The sequence below is a fragment of the Amblyomma maculatum genome, chromosome 2 (assembly GCF_055883805.1).
Source record: "Amblyomma maculatum isolate TAMU_Amacu chromosome 2, ASM5588380v1, whole genome shotgun sequence".
Taxonomy (NCBI): domain Eukaryota; kingdom Metazoa; phylum Arthropoda; class Arachnida; order Ixodida; family Ixodidae; genus Amblyomma; species Amblyomma maculatum.
This window is the reverse complement of record NC_139345.1, coordinates 78,330,718-78,351,677: the sequence shown is the minus strand read 5'-3', so window position 1 is coordinate 78,351,677 and position 20,960 is coordinate 78,330,718. Positions and strand designations below refer to the sequence as shown.

The 20,960-nt window shown below is 44.7% G+C and overlaps 1 protein-coding gene and 1 long non-coding RNA gene across 3 annotated transcripts in view; one reads left to right on the top strand and one right to left on the bottom strand.

The window, feature by feature from the left end:
* Positions 1-6,131, bottom strand: part of LOC146199075 (uncharacterized) — a 58,370-nt gene extending 52,239 nt beyond the window's left edge. For both annotated transcript variants that reach the window (XR_014704742.1, XR_014704741.1), the window contains exon 1: positions 6,047-6,131. This is a non-coding gene — a long non-coding RNA (uncharacterized LOC146199075). The remainder of the gene's footprint in view (positions 1-6,046) is intronic.
* The window catches only part of Epac (Exchange protein directly activated by cAMP), a 747,880-nt gene that overhangs the window by 357,397 nt on the left and 369,523 nt on the right, over positions 1-20,960 (top strand). The gene's annotated exons all lie outside the window — the stretch shown is intronic.

Here is a 20,960-nt window from a genome sequence, read left to right as displayed (position 1 = left end):
TAATAATCAAGTCACCTGAAGTAATGAGTTTTGTTTTTTTTTTTTTTGTTTTTTTTTTTTTCGAGAGAGAAAAAAGATATATCGCGTTACGATAAGACGTGGGCCAGCGTAAGCTGCGTCACTCGTGCCACTCGGCACAAAGCGCGCTTCTTATCATTGCCCTCGCCAATCGGGCTGGCCGGAGCCTATATAACAGAGCACGGAATAAAGGCTGGCCATTCGCCTTCCTGATGTCTGCCTGTCACTTCATCGTTCACGGAACCTTACAGTGGGTCGGCGCGGAAGTGTGCGGTGAGCTCAGCGAAGGTATCCATGCGCTCCTTCGAGAATGTATTATGCCAGAAAGAAGAAAGCTTGCAATGGGCGCGATGCGGCCGACGAGGTACAGATAGAAGTGCCACTCTTTGGCCCGGCTAGCCCCAATGCGAAAATTCTGAAAAGTTTCCCTTGTGCTGTGCGGCCACTTTTCCTGTAATACTATATATGTATGCATGGAGTGTAGTTGGCCTAATATACTGCGCCGAGTTTTCATGACAGCTCTAGCATTCTCTACTTAGTTTAAGTACTAAACCAAAATGCTTGAGATAAAAACAATTGACACAGGAGAAAACAACTGTTTACTAAAAACAACTGTTGCGAGCGAGATTTATAAGCACGCCGCCAGAGGAGAGAAGCATTTGTTACGGTTGGTGGTGTCGTACTCCTTTGTTTTTTGCTCTTCACGCTACTTCCTCTGCACACTTCGAGCGTCCCTATAGCGAGACTAACAGGATTGAGAACGGAGCGCACGAGTGGATTCTGGGATAGCGGTGAGCCAAATGCGGAAGTCCTGTTTGGATGGGAGGCCGCCATTCTCTGGGCCGTTCGCTTTCAATGGGGGGAGGGTCCTCTCTTCGCCGTTTATCCTGATGAAGATCGAGTGACCCGGTGCATTCATCCCTTGACAAGCATCCCTTTCCGCGGGATTTCGTGTCTATTCATTTTGTTTTTTTCCTGCACGAATATATGCCAGCTTACTCGGCCTGTCCTTTCTTTCTTTCTTTTTTCTTTTTCTCATTGGCATTAAAAGTGGGCTTCAATGGCCTGAGAATAAATTACTTTTCTCATAAACGTTTTTGTTCTCGGTCTCAAGTATTCGGGTCCTCAAGGGCGAATACTATTCTTAACTAGGAGTGCTGCTAACTCCTCTGCACATCTTGTGAACAAAACTGAAGGGCAAAGATGCGCAAATTTTCGGTTTAACGATGCTTATCACGTTCCTCTCGCTCCTTTCCTGCGTATTTAATTCTGGATCCAGCAGGCTACGTTGCCTTACTGCCAGGCCAATGAAAAAAAGGTATAGATATTTTTTTTTTTAATTTGCTCGGCATTTATCAAAGTGTGGGTGACTTCATAGGGGCAGGGCTAAATTATAAGACCACTTTATAAAGATAGGTCTACACGCATACCTATAAAGAGCACCCAGCTGTTCAATCCCTCCGGGGCAATGGCGCTGCCGCATATGTTGCTAACGACATATATTAGTGTCCCATTTTTCCGCTACACTCGTACGAATGCTCAGGAATAACCTCATGACGTCAGGAGTGACGTCATTGTTCGACCAATTACTGATCTCCGTTCGTTTATCAAGAAGCGCGACTCGTTTTCTTGATGCCACTTCAGTGATTGAAAATAGGGCGAAGAATTGCACCTAGTTTGCTGCGCCAAGGAAAATGACGCCATATAAAAAACGCAGCGTCCCGATTGTTGCTGTAAATAATAAACTGCAATTGCCAGTGGTCTTTTTTGTTTAGTGTTTGCGTAGTCGAATGTCCTGAATACGACTCTTCAGCTCGACACAACCATCAACTACCTATGAGAATACCATCACCACTGGTATCTCGCCCTCGCCCACATGCTTATACTGAAAGTGCAGGTGACAGACAAGGCTCCGGCACGCTTATAATGTATCGTGCGCCGCTTCGGAGCTTTAAACACCCTATTCTATCGTCGCGAAGATTGTACTTAATTAATACAGGCCTTCCCTAAATGTTTAGAAAAGTCAAAGCTTTTGTCCGTGAAATAACTGTCAGTAATTGCGCCTCGTTAGTGTAACTATATCTATTACCATATCATTGAATTCATCTCAAGCACCCCAGAGCTTCCATTATCATCTGCAATCTTGACAGAGATACAAAGATACAGAGATACTTGACGGAGAAGATCTTTGTCTCCTTGCCCTCTCCCGAACGTAATGCTTGGCAAGTTGTGAGCTTTTGTGCCCGAATCGAAAAAAGTCAAAAACAAGATCGAAAATCTTCAGCAAGGGACTGGCATGGCGCTAACCGAACCGACGACGCACCTCTCCAGACCTTTGCGCGTATACAGAATAAAAGCGTTCTCTCTTGGTATAATGCACTTACGAAAAAACGAAATTGAGGTGCTTGAGCATTTCTAAATTCAATGCAGATGACGTCATCCAAGGAATAGCACTTGTCTTTGCGCGTGTACAAAGGCGTTGATTCAGTGCATGCGTTCTCCATCGCATCAGCGATGTGTTAATTCATTTCACGCGTTTCTATAGATTCTGTGTGCAGCACATTTGTCACCTCGCATTGATCTGGGTGGTCACGTGTTGTGTGCAGTCTAGCAACAAAGTTCATGCAAAACCGCAGCACCAGTGTGGGCATGCCCGTCCATTACTCCAAATTAAACGAGGACGTAGCGGATTAAAACCTTTAGTAGAATTAAAAACACACACAACACCAAACTCAGTATTTTCGTCGTCCCATAGCCCTGAACGATATGGCCTGCAAATCCTTGAGGTCCATATAAATCCTTGAGAAATCCACAGTTCGTCGGTCCATCATTCCACGAAAGCTCGTGGGAGCGCTAACTGTACGTCCCCTTGCTCTTTCAACCAGCTTCTGTCGGTGGCCGTGTGCGAAATGGTGTACGCGAGATGTTTTGGCGAGCGATAGCTTTCACTGTGCATTAAAGTAAGCAAAACTGCCCTGATATGGCACCATCTACTGTGCCCGGTGTAAGCGATGTCTCCTCTATCTCTCTGTAAGCGCCGTCACAAAGCGGGTGCCATTGCGAACTGTGGCAGCGTTTTAGCGCACGCCCAGCTCGCATCGCATGACTCAGAGACATCATGGAGCGGCCAGCCTGGGGAACAACGACCCGTTTTGCCAGCGTGTGGACATGCTCTGGCCTATATGGGGATTCGGCAGAGCTGTAGCCTGCGTTATACAATATCACACGGAAGCATTCCTTTCGTAGTCACGCGCGTGGGCCCTCGCACACGCCACAGGTCCATCACGAGTATGTCGAGTGTACTTGCAAAACTGTCGCTAAAAGCGGCTTGAAAGTTCGATGAAAACAAGCCGCTATCTTGGTGGCTTAAAGTGAGGGTATGGAACTTGCGTGTTACACAGTGCTTGTCCTCCGGAATCATCTGCCAGCATCGTCCAATGTGCAACGTACGCTTTGGTGGGCGAAACCTTCCAGCGCAAGATATTTTTTTTTTGTCCTTGATGTCGGACGTGTTGCCCGCCTACGTGCATTATGGGATCGTGTTTGTGTTTTTAGAGTAGCCTGCCATCAATTGGCTAAAGACTTTCCACGTGATGTCACCGGTTGATGGTATTAAAGTGGTGGATGTGTACCCCGCATAAGCACATTGCTTCGCACACGCACGCACACACACGCACACACATTCATACACAAATAACGGTAATAATAATATTATTAGTAAGTGCTGAAATTTATAAAGTAAATTTATTTATTTATTACAAATTTATTTATTACAAGTTCCTGCAGCGCCCGAAGGCATTATTGCAGGGGGAGAGATGACAAGTAATCTTGCTGGGAACGCCAGTGATAAAATACATAAAAATGAAGAAAATAACAGGACACAAGTGATAATGCGGAATGAAAAACATGCATCTAAAAGGCGGCAACTGCGCGACGAACAAAGTGATGAAAACACTCAAAAAACAAAGTAATGAAGGAAACACACGCAAGAGAACTGGGCGCCACGTCACACATCCGATAAAAAACCCCGAAATAAATTTTCAGTGCAACACTCAGTGATGCCAGCTGGCAGCCGGTTCCACTCATTAATCGTCAGTGGAAAAAAACGAGGTTTTATACACATCTGTCCGGCATTTTATTTCGCAGATCTTCCACTGATGATCAAGTCGTCTAGACAAAAAGTGAGGTTGAAGCAGGTACCGGTCTTTGTCAATGCTGAACTTTCCAAAATAAATGCGATACATGATCTGCAGTCTGAAATGTTTTCTGCGGTGAGCTAAAGATTCCCAACCAATATGATGTTTAATAGACGTGACACTAGATGAAAAATTATAATTATTAGACACAAATCTGGCAGCATTATTTTGGACGCGTTCGAGCATGTCTGATAAGTAAATAAACTGGGGATCCCATACAGGGCATGCATATTCAAGTATTGGCCTTATGTAAGTGAAATACAGGAGCTGCTTGACATTTGACTGCGCTTTGCTGAAATTACGCTTTAAAAAATTAAACATTCTGCAGGCTTTCGATGTAATATGCTCAACTTGTCTCGTCCACGTAAGGTTAGAGGTGAAATACTTATATTCAGAAACTTTTTGCAGGGGAACATTATTTATTGAGTAGCAGGTCGGTAGAGGGGAACGCTTACGAGTGAACGAGACAAGCTTGCATTTTGAAATGTTCAAAGACATTTGCCATTTTGAGCACCAGTGCTGGATAAAATTTAAGTCTCGCTGAAGTTTTAATGCGTCAGAAGAACTTTCCACAACATGGTAAAGCACACAGTCGTCAGCATATAGCCGAACTTGGCAGATGAGGTCAAGAACAATATCATTAATAAAAATGAGAAAAAGAAGGGGTCCAAGGACAGACCCCTGGGGCACACCTGAGGAGACGTTTACGGAATCGGAGTTACAACCTTTAATTACAACAGGCCGCATGCGGTCCTGGAGATATGAATGAAGCCAGTCGAGGATATTGGAATGCAGACCAAGGCAACGTAACTTATGTAATAATAGCACATGAGGTACAGAATCAAAGGCTTTTTTAAAATCCAGAAATACACAATCAATTTGATATCCGTGGTCAAAAGAGGAAAACAGATCATTACTGAACTCAAGTAACTGGGTGGTACAGGAAAAACCCATTCTAAAGCCATGCTGAACTGGCGTAAAGAATTCGTGAGAGTCAAGGTGTTTCATGACTGCACTGTAAATTATATGTTCCAATGTTTTACAACACACGCTAGTCAGAGAAATGGGTCGGTAATTAACAACAGACATTTTCGAACCGCTTTTATGCACTGGGACAACATTAGCATTTTTCCAGTCATTTGGCAAACATGCCGAGTTAAGCGATGTTTGGAACAAGGTGACTAAATAATGAGCAATTTCGTTCGCACATGATTTTAAAACAAAGGTAGGTACACCATCAGGGCCGCTGGCGGAGGCGGCCCTGATGTTATTAAGCAGTTTTGAAACACCCTGATAAGTAAAAACAATTTCAGGCATGGTTTCTGTAATAGATGTAAGCTCCAGGACTTCTGTGAAAACATGGAGCAGTTATTTCTGCACTTCATATGGGTACCAGCATAATGTTCCCGCAAACTGCGAGAAGAAACGTAAGATTTTAAATTTGCCTAGCGATCTCTACAACGCGGGATGATGAATTGGGATTTTATCCCAAAGGCTTATTTAGGTCGAAGAAAAAAAAAATTTTGCGACGCACAAAATTTCAGGGGGGATGCAAATATAACCAATAATTTACTGGCAGTTTTCTTACTAGTACCTAGCTCTCTTTCAGATGGTGTTTGTTTCACCAATTCTTCAGCACCTTGAAGAGAACGGGCGCACATACATTTGTGCGCATTCTTTACTGTAATTCTTCTCAAACTCAGAGCAACAAAAAATTGTCGAAACTTGAATACTTCACTATTCCCTATCCAACCGATCATGACAGATAGAATGTAGGCTACAGACTGCGACAATAGCCTGCTGGGTGTAACATTCCCCCAGTCTGCACATACCTTCGATGTGGATTTCTAGCAACGCATCCCATTCCTCTCGCCTAAAGGTCAGCTTCACTGCTGTGCATAAGAACGTTGTTTCACAGAAGAGGTTCTGGACGTGATGAGCTTCGTGCTTAAAACGAATGTTAATCACGTGTCAGTGGCTTCATTTTGCCCATAACCACATGGATATGTTAGGGCAGAATTGTAATTTACGCTATGCATTTTTATTCTACTAGGGAAGGCTGTCATTTTGTGATCTTGCGCTACTGAATATAATGTTGATCGGCACTCATGAATCAGGCAGGAAATACTCAAAACACTCTAGAGCATACGTCGTGCTTAGCATTGGTTAAACAGATTAAACGAGCATTGGTTAAACAGATCTATAACAAGAAGAAAGGTCAGCTTCACAACCAAGCATGAGCATGACCTCTGGCTTCATTTCGATCTAATTTCGCCTTTTTTTTTCATGCTGTGAAAATCTACTTGTCTCCAGTTGAGAACTGGTTTAATCACTTCTGCTTGCTTTAGGTATCACACATAGTCTACGACCGAGAAAACAATTCACGTACAGTATCATGAGCCGGTGGCTATGTGGATTTAAACACAGATAGTATTGTGGGTGGAGAAAACGTGTAACCCTTGCTACATACTGTATGTGATCTTATAGTGGATTTAGGTGATCACTGATGGCCTCTGTGTAGATTTTAAGCCTTTCAAATCATTACCCGCTTGGAGTTAAGCTAATGTCCAATTAGACGCGAAAACCTCTATATTAAGCTGATAATACTATGCCTCTGCAGTAACATACCGCAAATCCTCCATATAAGTTGAGAACATTTTGGGTACACTTTGACCATTTATTTTTACCATTATTGTGTCTGACTTTGAAACCATGGCAGCATTCATGTCTCCTGCATATAAAGGGCAGCACATCGTGGCTATAGTGTTGGGTCACGAAGGTTGTTCTCATAGAGTGGTCCCGCCCGACAATATAAATTAAAAACTGGAAGACTCGCTACGCACTTATGAAATTTAATAAGTGGCCGTGTAGCCATCAAAAGCAACAGCTCGGCGAAGGCCATGACAACAAGTGCCCTCGGCAGTCTAAGATCAGAATATCGCCCGTTTCGCCCTCGCCGAATTCAAAGATATCGAAGAACTTTAGTGACAAAATGCAGGAAGCCGCTACAACAATTGTGCGTGCGTGTGTGTGTGTGTGTGTGTGTGTGTGTGTGTGTGTGTGTGTGTGTGTGTGTGTGTGTGTGTGTGTGTGTGTGTGTGCGTGTGCGTGTGCGTGTGCGTGTGCGTGTGCGTGTGTGTGTGTGTGTGTGTGTGTGTGTGTGTGTGTGTGTGTGTGTGTGTGTGTGTGTGCGCGTGCGTGTGTGTGTAGGAAGGGGGGCGGGGGGGGGGGGGGGGGGGTAAGCAAACAGATATATTACAAAGCTTAGCCGCCGCAGTGGGAAGCATAATATTTGCATAAACATGCAACTCCGGCGGATGGTAGTTCTCGACTTCTCTTTAAGAATTTTGTGCTCGTTTTTTTTTTTTTTGGCGGGGGGGGAGGGGATGCGATTCAGAAATAAACTTTAGCAAAATATACTTACTTAGTTCATAGATAAAATAATGTGGCGAAGTGGCAGACCGTGGTTTAGTATGACCAATTCAAAATACTTGAAGTATCGTGACCAGCTTAGTGGCCCTTCACATATCTTGGGCATTTTTACACTTTCTATAGGTGCTATTTTCTTCGTGTTCAGCATGCCTCCTCTATGCAGTAGATTCTACTACCAGCTTGACTCGGACCACGCTCCCTGCTACCAGTCCCAAGTTTCTTCACTGTGAAAAGCTGTCCATAATCTAACCACGCAAACAGAGCCAGTAAGCGTTGGAATTTCCGGTATAGTACCCATGGGATAAAGATCATGTAAACATGAGCTAAAGCTCATTATTGCAGCATTCTATTTTCACATCTTTTATCGTTACACACATGACAGTGTCTGAGTACTTGGTTTAGTAAGAGCTGTTTCTGTCGGAATACAAACTTTATATATATATATATATATATATATATATATATATATATATATATATAACGTTGTTTATTGCCTCAAAGTATAAATGAACTATGTTAAAAAATTTAAAGGGTATTAATTGAAAGAAAAAAGTTGGCTGATCTAACAAAGTTCAAGAAAGAGCGATTATAAGGCCCTTGCGTTCAAGCAATGTACGAAGATGAGTTGTTCGGCGAAAGGCCCACTGCCGCCAGATGCCGAGTTCTCGTCAGCTTCAGTGCCGGCCAAACCCACAAGTGGTGAATATCTGCCTCGTGATCTTGTGACTTGCAGACAGGACATCCTGGACACTGATTTAAATATTGATATTGAGGCCATGTTCGTGTTACAGCAAGCGTGAGGGCAACCCCGACCCGGATCCTCTGTAGCGCAACCTCCTCTGCGCGAGTAAGACCGCTGGGTAAGGTTACCGCACACGGTGGAACAAGAGCACGTGTGGTGCGCCGGAGGTGCTCCTTTCTTTTAAGAAGCAAAGTGGCATCATGCATAATGTGGAAGCGTGTCATTGATACCGCACACGGTGGAACAAGAGCACGCGTGGTGCACCGGAGGTGCTCCTTTCTTTTAAGAAGCAAAGTGGCATCATTCATAGTGTGGAAGCGTGTCATTGATACCGCACACGGTGGAACAAGAGCACGTGTGGTGCGCCGGAGGTGCTCCTTTCTTTTAAGAAGCAAAGTGGCATCATTCATAGTGTGGAAGCGTGTCATTGATACCGCACACGGTGGAACAAGAGCACGTGTGGTGCGCCGGAGGTGCTCCTTTCTTTTAAGAAGCAAAGTGGCATTATTCATAGTGTGGAAGCGTGTCATTGATGAAGTTATAGTCGCCGGTCAGGTTGCAGAATCTGCAGAGGTTTGCGAACTGAGTAGCTCGCGTGGGACCTACTCAATTCGAATGGTTTCCGTGATGCGAGCCGCTAGACGATGTATATTCTGGCAGATTTTTGTGCTGCGCCTCACGCGTCGGAGCAGACGTATTGCTTGTAGGGCGTCTGTGCGGATGACAATATTGGCTGTAGGTAGTAAGGTTGTGACGGATAGAGAGGAAAGCGCGTCTTAAACCGCAACCAGCTCCGCACAGAAAGAAGAAGGAGGTTCTGCAAATTGGTATCTAGATGCGCTATTAAGCGCCGGCTTGCAAGGACAATGAATTGCAGTTGTCGTTTCACATCTGTCAATGCTGGCATCTACATATACAATTATTGAGCCTTGGGGCAGTTTGGTGTCTTGCTCTGCGATCCTTTCACGAAGGGATGATGCCGCATAAGATGTGGTTGGTCTATGAAAGTCAGTAGGTTTGTTTTCGCTCATTTGAACAAACTTCCATAGAGGAAGGACTGGCGATGGCGGCGGCAATATGGTGTGCGATGTAGCATAGGCCCGGAGTGCTCGCGGTAAGCGCAAAAGGGTCGCCTTAAGGCTACGAGCATCATGGCGTTGCTGTACCAGTTCATCTAATGTGTTGAGCTGAGCGTTCTCTTGTAGTGCCACGACCGGTGTGATGCGGGGGAGACGAGGGATGGTTCTCATAGCCTCTCTATTTATTGCTTCTAGACTATCCCATTGAGCTCTTGTCAAGTGCTGAAACTGTGCTTAATAAATGAGGCGTGGCTGCAGAACCGCTGTCACCAAATGGCGTGCGACGTGCGAGCGAGCGCCACCGGATTTAGGAGCAATACGTCTTATTAAAAGCTCAAGGTCTGCATCGCCTGCTTTTCAGCCTGAGAAAGCCAGGTGGTTCCCGTTCCCGAATGACGAATCGACAATCCCAGAATTTTCAATGTCTCAGTTTCGTGAAAGGAGATTCCAGATAGTTGGAAACGGATCGACGTCACCGTGAGTTTACGGCGACCCCGGCGGTTGGTGACCGACGTGAACATAGTTTTGCTTGTGAAAGCTCTAGGCCGACAGATTTAACACAGTTGGCAGTAATATCCAAGGCTGACTGCAAGGCTGCCGCTTGAGTAAACAGGTTGTGGTGTGTACTCCACACCGCAATATCATAAGTATTGAGCAAGAAGTTAACTTCAGGGACATTATGTAAGCGTCATGCAAGAGGAATGAAGGTAATGTTAAACAGCGTTGGTGACAGTACCGAGCCCTGGGGTACACCGCGAACAGGGACAAATGATTCGATGAAATCAACAATTAAGCCGTATTGCAAATCTTCTGTTTTCAAGGAAGGATTTTACGAAACTGCGTACCTAAGAGGGAAATGCAGCGTGTCAATACAATTCGAAATGGCGGCGTGGCTAATGCTATCATACGCCTTTTTGACATCCATCGCGAGAATGGTACGCGCATTGCGGTTGACGACAGAACTTGCGAGGCCAAAACAGCCAGCCCGTCTTCACTGCCTATGGATGGATGGAAGCCAATTTGTGCGGGAGTGGTAGTAACTGTGGTGCTCCAGCCACCAGAACAATCGTGTAGCTAACATTTTTTCAGTCAGCTTGCACAGTGTTGACGTTAAAGAAATCGGCTGAAAGTTGCAGAGGTCCGTCGGTGGCTTCCCTTGTTTCAGAACTGGGATCACAATGGCTGATTTCCAGGCCTCGGGTGCAGAGCCGTCTTGCCATACCTTGTTAATGGCGCCCAGACTTTCAAACTTGTTCTTAGATACATCAAATTCTTGCCGGAGCAGCAGAATATTTTGAGTGTTTACACCAGCCATGCAATGCAAATGCTGACCTCGCGTGAGAAGTAAGGTCGATCTGGAGCAAAGCTTATATAATGGGATGGGAGAGGCGAAGCAGTTCGCCGGGTACCGAAAGTGAATAAAAGCGGTAATTTCCCAAAACTTGAGCAGCATCAATTTCGCATCCACTTGACGAGCATTAAAAGGGATTCAACAAACTAGTCTTTCCACGAAGAGCGTGTCGAAAGGAGGAGCTAGGTCGATCGAACATTGGAGCAGCAGGTGTCTCCAAAAGGAGGATAACGGCTCGCGGACAGGAGATTGGCAATATTGGGAATAGCGGCGCGGCAAGAAGAGAACGTCTCTCGCGAAGTAAGCAAACACAAAAAAAGGATCACACAGTAGGAAAGCGTGATAGGCAGAACGGAAGGGGAACAGCAATGCTCGAAGAGTTTGCACAGAGGGAAGTCGTTCCGGCAACAAAAGGAGAAATGAAAGAGACTAAAAATGAATTCTCCCGGGGACGACAGCACGAACATACGCACAGCGCCTCACCAAAGACGGGAATGCAAGTCCTCAGAAGCAAGGTACGTGTGTGTGGGAGGAGAGGAGGAGGGCGAGTGGTAGCAACGCATAGAAGGCATAGAAGCGCAAGGTAAAGCATAGAGTCAATATTAAGATGAAATAAAAATAAATAAAATAGATGGTGGCAACAAAGGATCATTTAGGATGCAGGGAAAAAGGAAGCAACTGCAAAATAAGCTCCTCAGGCACTCCGGAAAAAAGACCAAGAAAAAGAAGTAGGCGAAAAAAGAAAGAGAAGTTGGGGAAGAAGGAAAAGTTCAGTTGTGAGGTACGCGGCGATCGAAATTGTAATCAAAGGAGCCGGCGATCGATTGGCAGCGAGAACACGTAAGAGCGAAAGCCGCGAGGCCGTAATGAGAACTTTGAGCGTTTGGTATAGCGTTATTGACAGGCGAGGACAAAACGTGCTCAAGTGGTCGGCACCCGAAAAGGAAAGTTGGAAGGAGAGCGGAGAGGATTGCAAACGGCTGAGTTTGCGAGGTTACGGAATAAGGAAACAAAGACGACCACACCGGCACTTGAGATAGGAAATGTGTTGATATGCGCCCATCGTGCGCTCTCTTCATCGACTGGAGATCCCCGATTGTCCCTGCGATTCTACATATAAATGTGCGTGTGGGTCTGAAGCTTAGTTGTGTAATAGAGTTATTTTATGTCATGTATTTTGATAGCGGAGCTTGTATTCAATCGCAAATCAGTCGATTGTTGGCGTGTGAGTCCTATTCTACATTTTTGTTTGCGTGTAAATGTTTTATTTCCTGCAGAGCGCACGTATGTGCTACGTTTTATTTATTCCCAGCGACCGCTTTCGGTCCTGTTACTTAGATTTGCCGGAGTGTGCATTCTTGCGAGTTTCTCATGTGAGTTTTTTTTTTTTTTTAAGCGCAGAGAGGAAGGAGGAAAGGAACGACTCAAGCGAGGCGTTTTCCACAATATATATCCAGCGCTTTTCTATTATAGTAGGCTCAGAACATTCACACAATCACAACACAAGCTCCTGCGAGTAATACAGAACACGAATGAAATTGTCTCAGCGTACACATTACTGTGATGCGCTTCATTGCGAAAGCAATACTGCTAGTACTTCGAGCCTTTGGCATGTCGTGGTGCCTCTATACATGACCTTTCACGTGACCATGTGACGTCACGCCAGACCAAGAGACGAGGCCCCAGCTCGCGCCATCGAATGGTGGCGGTGAGTCCTTACAGGAGCCGGAGCGGTGACGGCACGCCATTTTCACGTGACCGTGTGACGTCACACCAGACCGAGACACGGGGCCCCAGCTCGCGCCATCGGATGGTGGCGGCGAGTCCATACACGGCGCTGTGTCGCAGCCGAGAGAGGGCGCTCGCTGTTTGTGACGTGACGCTGGGAGGATAAATGGGGCTGTGGCTCGGCTCATTGCAGTAGTCGGGGCGCAGCCGCCGAAAAACGCACAGCCAAGGGTATTGCTTTTGCAATCTTCCAGGCTTAACCAAGCTAAGCCTTCAGCCAGCATTTTTTTAATACCATAAGCAATAAGGAATTTGTTAGAATCCCAAAAGATGTGTAAATCGATGTGCCTAATACCGTTATCACCTTACAAGACTGAATACGAGTAACAACAAAGTCACTTGGTCGGGGGAGATCAGTCACGTTGCGAAGAAAGGGTGATCGTAGCAGGCGCATGACGTGTTCACCTGAAAGTAGCTAGAAGAGAGCTATGAACTTGGACGGGGGTGCACATGCTGCTTCAGTATTAATGATTATTACTAACAAGACAAGGTGATTTACGGCAGAAGTTTGAATTTTCATTCTCAAAAAAAGAAAAGGCAGTTTGGCACCGAGTAAACCTTAAGTTGTTCAGTTGCGGCATGGAAGAAGCATGTCCGTTAGTCTGTCCATTATTGCAAATCGACCATTGTCGTTCCCCTGTTGCACTGCAGGAACTCAAGGACTCTTCAAGTTAAGGGCTATCGAAGAAGTACGGCTATCAGTGCAACCACTGTTCACCACTAAATTCAGGCATTAGGCTCTCGCTATATGATATAGCTACCCGGGTCTCGTAAGTGGCGTTTCGCGTAGGGGATGTTCTGAAATCATAAATAAATGAATTCCACTACAGCGCAAACCGTGCTGTAGGGTTTGTCACCAACCGCAATCCTCTCTGTATTCAAGCACTAACTTGTTTCGTCTCCTAACATGACCTTAAGCTGCGTAATCGCGGGGACGGAAGAAGCACGACCCTTGACCTCAGGCTTAGATGGCTCTCTGGTGCGCCCAGAAGTGCTAACCTTTGAACCAAAACAAAAATAAAAACAAACAAAGAACACTTCCGACAATCTGAAATCCATTTACCAGGCTGCGACGGCTCTGTCGACAGATTGGGTCCTCCGTTTTTCAAGTAAAAAGGAAAGCACGGTGAGTATATCGACCCAAGGCACGCCAAAACCGCTCATCACTGGGATAGATTTCTCGCTTTTACGTCCCGAAGTTTGACAAGTGTCGTGCTTTGTTGAAGTGCACTGTTAGGAGTTAGATTTCCTTCTCTTCCTTCTAAAAACACTTTTTTCCCAGCTTTAGGCATACAAGTTTTCGCACGAGCTGGTTGATCTTGGGAACAAGAAGTAGAGTGCGGTTTCCTTTCCGTCCATAACTTGCTTGCTTATCGTTGTGTTTAACGGGCACACGACGCGTGTCTTGTTGAAGATCGAATTATTTTTTATATTGAGAGTCGCGTGCAATGCTCCCAAATGGAAAATAACAAAAGTGGCTGCGTTTGCACTATATATGCGGGGAGTGAGTGAGTGAGTGAGTGAGTGAGTGAGTGAGTGAGTGAGTGAGTGAGTGAGTGAGTGAGTGAGTGAGTGAGTGAGTGAGTGAGTGAGTGAGTGAGTGAGTGAGTGAGTGAGTGAGTGAGTGAGTGAGTGAGTGAGTGAGTGAGTGAGTGAGCGAGTGAGTGAGTGAGTGAGTGAGTGAGTGAGTGAGTGAGTGAGTGAATGTGTCTGTGCATACGTTAGACATTTATGATGATTTTGCATTTCACAAATTGCTAAAGCAGAGCGGAAAAACACCGTGATTGCAAACGTCGACTCGACCACTGTTTTCTGTGTTACTGTTAAAACCCCGTGGCGCAGAAATGGCGGCATCGACATTTTTGTTGTTGTAACGTGAAAATTTGCAGACAGCACGCAAATAAAAAAAAGCGACGCGCAGACCCACGGAATTGAAACAGGTTTCAGGCACATAATAATTGATATCAAAATTATGGCCCAACTGTTCTCTGCGCAGCGTTTAGGCGAGTCTCATACCTGTTTGCTTCTTACATCGAATCCATCTGTAAGTCACTTTGGAGCCTAGGTGTTCGAACTGTAAACATATGTACCGTGGACTGTATGCTGTTAACTGTAAATGTAGACGTCCACCGAAAAGTGAGACGGGTACTGTGTCTTCCTTTCACCAAAAAGCAACTGAAACAAAAACAAAAGTTTAAATCGTGGCTTGAAAAGTAGGTGTTAAAGGTGCAACCGAGTCTACTTTTAATAAGATCGAAGCTTGAGTGTCCCCTTTATCTTTCTTTCTTTTTCTGGATCTAACAAAAAACGTTTAACTGGCCCCTGCCTACTCGTCTTGACGTCGGTATCGTTTTCATTATTATGGTCACTTGCAGCAGCGATTTACCTTCTGTACGTGGGTCCCTGCCGCTTGTTTGAATTCCGTGAGCTCATTTTTCTTAGCCTAGCTCCTTTCCCGAGTCGTTACTGAGATACTTAGCTCATCGTAATAGTTTTGCGGCGCAACAATTTGATATTCAATGCTGTAAATCCACAGCATCGTGGAACGCTTGCAAGTGCTCTATACGGGAGCGGAGATCAAGTTTATATTTTCGTCGATCACCGGTTCTTCTGGAATCTGTGTTGGATTAGAACTTACCTCAACAGAACTGCTTAGCCTCAGAGCACTGGCGCCAAATGCGATCTGCCTGGCTTGTACGACGGTACAAAATATTTGTAGCTCAACATCGCCTTTTCATGTTTATTGTCCGGACGCCTTAGAGCGCGTTCCAGCTCCTCACGACTCCTGGCAGTAGGGGTCGTTTATGTTTGGCAGGCAGGCTGTTCCCACGCACACGTTCCTGGGTCCTTTGTCTCGGACACAGTCGAGATCCGAGCAGTGCACGTCGGGGACCTCGTCGCAGCAACCGGTGCAGCGGCAACTCCACAACACGCCGCACGTGCACTCGCCACTCACGCAACCGTGCTCCTGGCACCAGTCGGCGCACAACTCGGCAGAAAAAGGGCAGGCTGCGATAATGATTCAGCATTCGGCTAAATATTTCATCAATTGATTACCTATAGTTACTGATGTAGCGAGTGGTTCATTAACGAGGCAGCAAAAATAGGTTAGTGAAAATAGGTTAGTGCTCGTACATGGCACACTCTAAGAAAGTGCATGAAACAAAATAATGAATGAAACAATTGAACTGAAGCGCAATGTGATTCGTACACTCCTTCGCTGCTAGTGTTTGAGGCTAGGAAACGTCTTATTACTGTTGTAAACTACGGCGAATATTTTCGATGGTGTTAGTTATTGGACTAGTTGGTATTCATGATTTAAGCCCATAGTTTTCAGCCCGACGGCTCTAGCGGCTAAAGCAAGGAAGATTTAAGAGATTTGTCTTTCGTTTTGTTCGTTCTTCTCTCCGTTCTTCCTTTCTTTAGCCATGCGAGCCGTTGAGCTGAAGCTATGAGCGTAAATCGTGAATATCTACAAGTTTTTCTTCCCCGTAAGCCTAATGATTTGATCGCTTGAATAACTTACCGATTACCAGTGGTTTCACGAAAAAGCTGCACATTATTAAAGCGAATATGCGCGGAAGCATCTAAAAGAGGCAGTGATAGCACGACAATGCACTTAGATAATTAGCTGGTGGCGCAGTGGAAGAACTGCACTGTGCTCCCATTGATAAACCCAGCGAAATAAAAAAGGGTGTGCAAAATTGTTTCATAGTAAAGAATATAAAATACTTCAGTGAAACCTACTATTTACAGGCTTTGGCAGACGAAAAATAAAGAAGATATGTAACACACCAGTGTTTCTTTTTTATTCTCCCGTTTACCTAGAAAATTACTATTCGCACAAATGAATCAACAAAAATTACACAAAGAAACAAAACCTCAGGCTCCTTCTACCAGATTAAAAGTTCGCTTTCCATCCGTCCTAAACTTCATTGGCTAACACTGGATTAATTTTTTAAAATGCCGGTTAAAACTGAAAAGCACCAACGTCTTCAGATCCCTAAAATTCGTATGCATTAACGCTCAAAAACAAAACACTATCAAGATATAGTTATATGCCGCACCTCTACTGGCTGGAGAAAACCATTCTGGAATCGATCAAGGCTGGTGAGGCGCTTCATCCACCAGGCTTTACAGTCAACCCGTCGTGTATTCGAGCGAAATTAGACGAAAACTCCTTTCGCAGAGTGCAGTGAATGAAACACACACGTCCACACACACACACACACACACACAGACACACGCGCGCACGCGCGCACGCACGCACGCACGCACGCAAGCACACACGCACGCAGCATAGACCCGGACAGAAGCGAAGGAGAATCACGCGGGGAGTCGGCGAAAGCGAGACACTAGTAATGGAATATGGAAATGCACTTACCCGAGAAGGCCGCACCTATATGTAGAAAGGGAAGAAGAAAAGTAGACAGAGGAAATCGCGGCAGCCGCGCAGAGAGAGTAAATCATCATTAATGATTCACCACGCCGTTTCATGTTTGATGCGTGCTGCCCAAGGCATCCGCTTGCCGTGTCGTACACGTCCGGTCTCGCGTGGCCGCCACGTGTACGATGCAGGATATATACGCGTGCTCCCATTTCGTCGACGGCGAGAAGACACCCATTGTGTACAGATAGCTCGGTTCGTCCTCTCGTTTTGTTTTTCGTTTACTTCCACGAGAATGAGCGTACGTGGAGAGGTTGGTGCCCGCCGGCTGCCTCTCCTTCTCGCTAATGTCCGCAAAAGAAGCGAAATAACTCTTGTAATAACAGCTCAGCGTTTAAACTAATGCACACAATGGCAGAGCTGTGCACACAAAGACACGTACGTACATGCAGGCAGTCTGACCCGCACAGTGGTGCTCGCAAGTGCTTTCGATGCCTTCAGCGAAGCGAGACAAAATTTCGTTTATCTTCTTTACTCTGAACAGTACTGCTTGTGAAATACTCAAGGGGAGGAACGGTAGTTTCCCCTTTGTTTCACTGACGGGGTTCCTCTTCGATGTATTTGGAAACTCAAAGTTGATAATTAACAAGACGTAATGCACCTAGCTGTACTACATATTTTAAGGTTCAAGACATATCTCACTTGCTGCAATACATGAGTAATACTAATGCGTGTCGTGGTTTGCTTAACTAAATGCGGTGTGTGTTTCTTTTTTTTTTTTTTTCTTAGCTGGAGAGCTGCTCAGAATGTGCTTGCTGATTGCACGAGAAACGAGAACCAGCGAATTAGAAAAGTTCTAAAGCAAATTGCATTAGATTTTGCTTCCCTCAAAAACAAGACGATATCGCGGCATAGAAATGCTGTTGAGCATGGATCTCTAGGTAAAGAAAAAGTAGGAAACACTACAGCCAATAAAACATTAGAGAGCATTTATGGGAACTTTCTACACTTATGGATCCGTTGAATAAATATGAAACTTCTTCTTAAAAACATGACGTTGTCGGACTCACTTTCCATGACAGCTAGACGATTGTAACGAGATTTTCATACTGTAAGGTAATCCCTCCAAGTCACAATTAGTTTAACATACCAACATTTACTCAGTTCAATGCTTTATAGGGAAATTTGATGGAATCTTTACATTTTTCATCGTAACGAGACTACAGAGTAGAACACTTAAATATTCATTAATATTCTGCGTGTTTTAGCTATATCTGTGCAGGCCTCAAATGCATTCATCGGAGATTTTTATTTTTTCTGTGAGGGGTGAAGGAGGGGGAGGGGGTGACATCACTAGGCTAACCTGCGCTCCTTGGTATGTACAATTAGGTCTTTATTGTCCCAGCAGCACCCGATCAAACTCATTTCAGCGTTTCAATGCCTCCCCATGGAGGCCATCTGCAAAAATGCCTTCTTAGCTTGTGCTCTGCGAGGCAATTCAAAATGGCTTACCAGCATTGACACAGGCCGATAGCACGAAGGCTTGCACTATGTTCATGGTTTCGAGCCTGTTGTAGAATAAAAAATCGCGTTAGCGTGGGGAGGCCAACCTGATTTAGAGTGCTTTTTTTTTTTCTTTTTTTTTCACCGGGTGTACAATAGACTAAGAGTTAACGCTCATGGAGTCTGTTCTAATCCTTCAAGCCGGATTTTCGTAGCGCTCGTGTAAGTTCTAAACTACAGAGGTAAGGCAATCGCGGTTCCTTTTACCTTCACAAGATTCGGGACGCTGTAAATGCATAAAAACCCATGCTGTGTTGCCTAGATAGCGCTCTCGCCGAAACATTTAACGAAGTGTGTTTACCTTCAAGCAACAAAGTGCGCAGTAAAGCGGCGTTCTAGCCCAATTCTAGGAACACGTATTATAAAAATAAACGAGACAGGTATGTTTGGGCCACCACTGGCTGTTTCATCCCGTAATTTACACGGCAGCTACTTCTACTTTGCGAGGGCGTTCAGCATGCACTCGGCACGGACTACCTAGGAAATCAACAATGCAGTTTCTTGCTAAATTACATCCATATCCGATCATTCTTACTACGCCTTTTACTGCTGTTTCAAATGAGTGCACTCTGCATTCTTCCTGGGGCCCTGATCTCTTCTTCCAACTTTTGACTGGTCTAGATCATGTACGCCAGACACGACCTGCGGAAATATTCCCCAGACGAGGAAAGAGTAATCACACTTACCACTTTGGAGACTTCTTCGTCTTCTTCGTCACTTTGTAGCGTTATGGGCGCTCAACGGATAACTTGACATCGTGCACCGATATGTGCGAACGTTATTTAATCGACATTGTCGCATTTATATCGCATTAACCTTCCTCAGTAATTTAGAAAAGTTAAAATGGTACCTCTGCAGTGCACAACAACATACAAATCAAGATAATTATTTTCTAAGGAAGCGTTTTCACAGCTTGTTGGCATTGAAACACAGGAGAAGGTGAAAGCTCCATGAGTAGTCGTTTTGTCGTCCATGCCTAGTATTTACTAATGAGAGTAAACAAGTTCCATATTTTTGCCTTGTCACCCACATCCAGCGAAAGTGAAGAGGTTATAATCACCGATTCAAGAGGTAGGTACATGAGTCGAAACATGCTTACTGATTCCGGTAAGGTGCGTACAAGTTTATCCGCATTACTGCGGCAGAGAACTGCAGTTCCTACGTACGTATGCTTGCGATCGAAGATTTGCTGGGATGTATCTCGCAGCCACGAACAGCAGCAGTCCGAAAGAAGCAAGCAAAAGCTTAGATGGCTGATATAAGATATGGCGCTTGCTTTATATACGCTCGTGCTTTGCCGCTATTAATGCTTTCGATTTCGAAAGCTTATTTCGGCAAAAAAGAAGCCTCAAATTTTTCAATGCTGCAAAAGAGAACAGGTGTTTATGTGCGAGACCGGGCCTTTTTGACGCTTTGTGGCCACGGTTCTTCCTTAGATTACAACAATTTTTTCAGTCAGACATTTTTCCTTTCTTCCTCCTGCTTTTTAGGCAAGCAGCACCGCGTGCCACAAAAGCCTTCGACGAATAAAATCTAAGTTTTCTAACTTAGGAGGGGGGGATAACATTCCAGCGCAAACAATTATGCAACCGTATACCGCCGCTCTCGTACAAAAACACCAGAACCATTTCAACTTGCTGGAAGAAAAACAAATCGTACATCTCACTTTACGCGGTTCTTTTCAAATTATGTATCGTTAAGGAGAAAACGCAAAGGTGAGAAAACAATCAAAGGTTGAGTAGGTTTTGTAATCAAGCAAAGAAATGGCAACTTTACTGTAAATCTCTGGTCCTATACGTTTGTTTTACTTCATAAGGCAGACTGTAACCTATTTTGAGCTTTCTGTGAGCACTTTATCCTCCGAACTTCATTTGACAGTATGCATTAAAGGTAGAAGTAGGAAAACAAAAAGCCTATGCTGAAGTTAATCCAATGCATTCTTTATAATGATATCAGGTGACGTTCACTGAACGGCCCATGCAACAATTCCAGCCTTTCCAGTAGAGGGGTGCCATGTTTAGAGTACTGGTTTGAGCTCTGAAGGTAAAATATGTATAAGCAGAGTGTTTCTACTCTGCTTATGCATATTTTCCCTTCAGAGGAAGAGACTAAACAAAACAAGAGAATTAACTAAGACTCCGGCTGTTGCAGGAAACGGATGTGTAGATACTATTTTGCAATCACTTTTAAGCTTTGCGCGGCTTACACGCAAAGCTTTACAAATTTATAACGCGATTCGCAGGTAGCCTTTGAATATTATGTGTCAGTTTTTATTGCCGTTTTGCTAGTTTTCAAAGTGCTCTTTTACTGCTGCTCGACGTATTTACTCGATGTATCAATCCAAAAATAATTTTGCGTCTTTTTTTAGCATTCTTCAGCTCGGATTCTTTGACATGTAGGAACT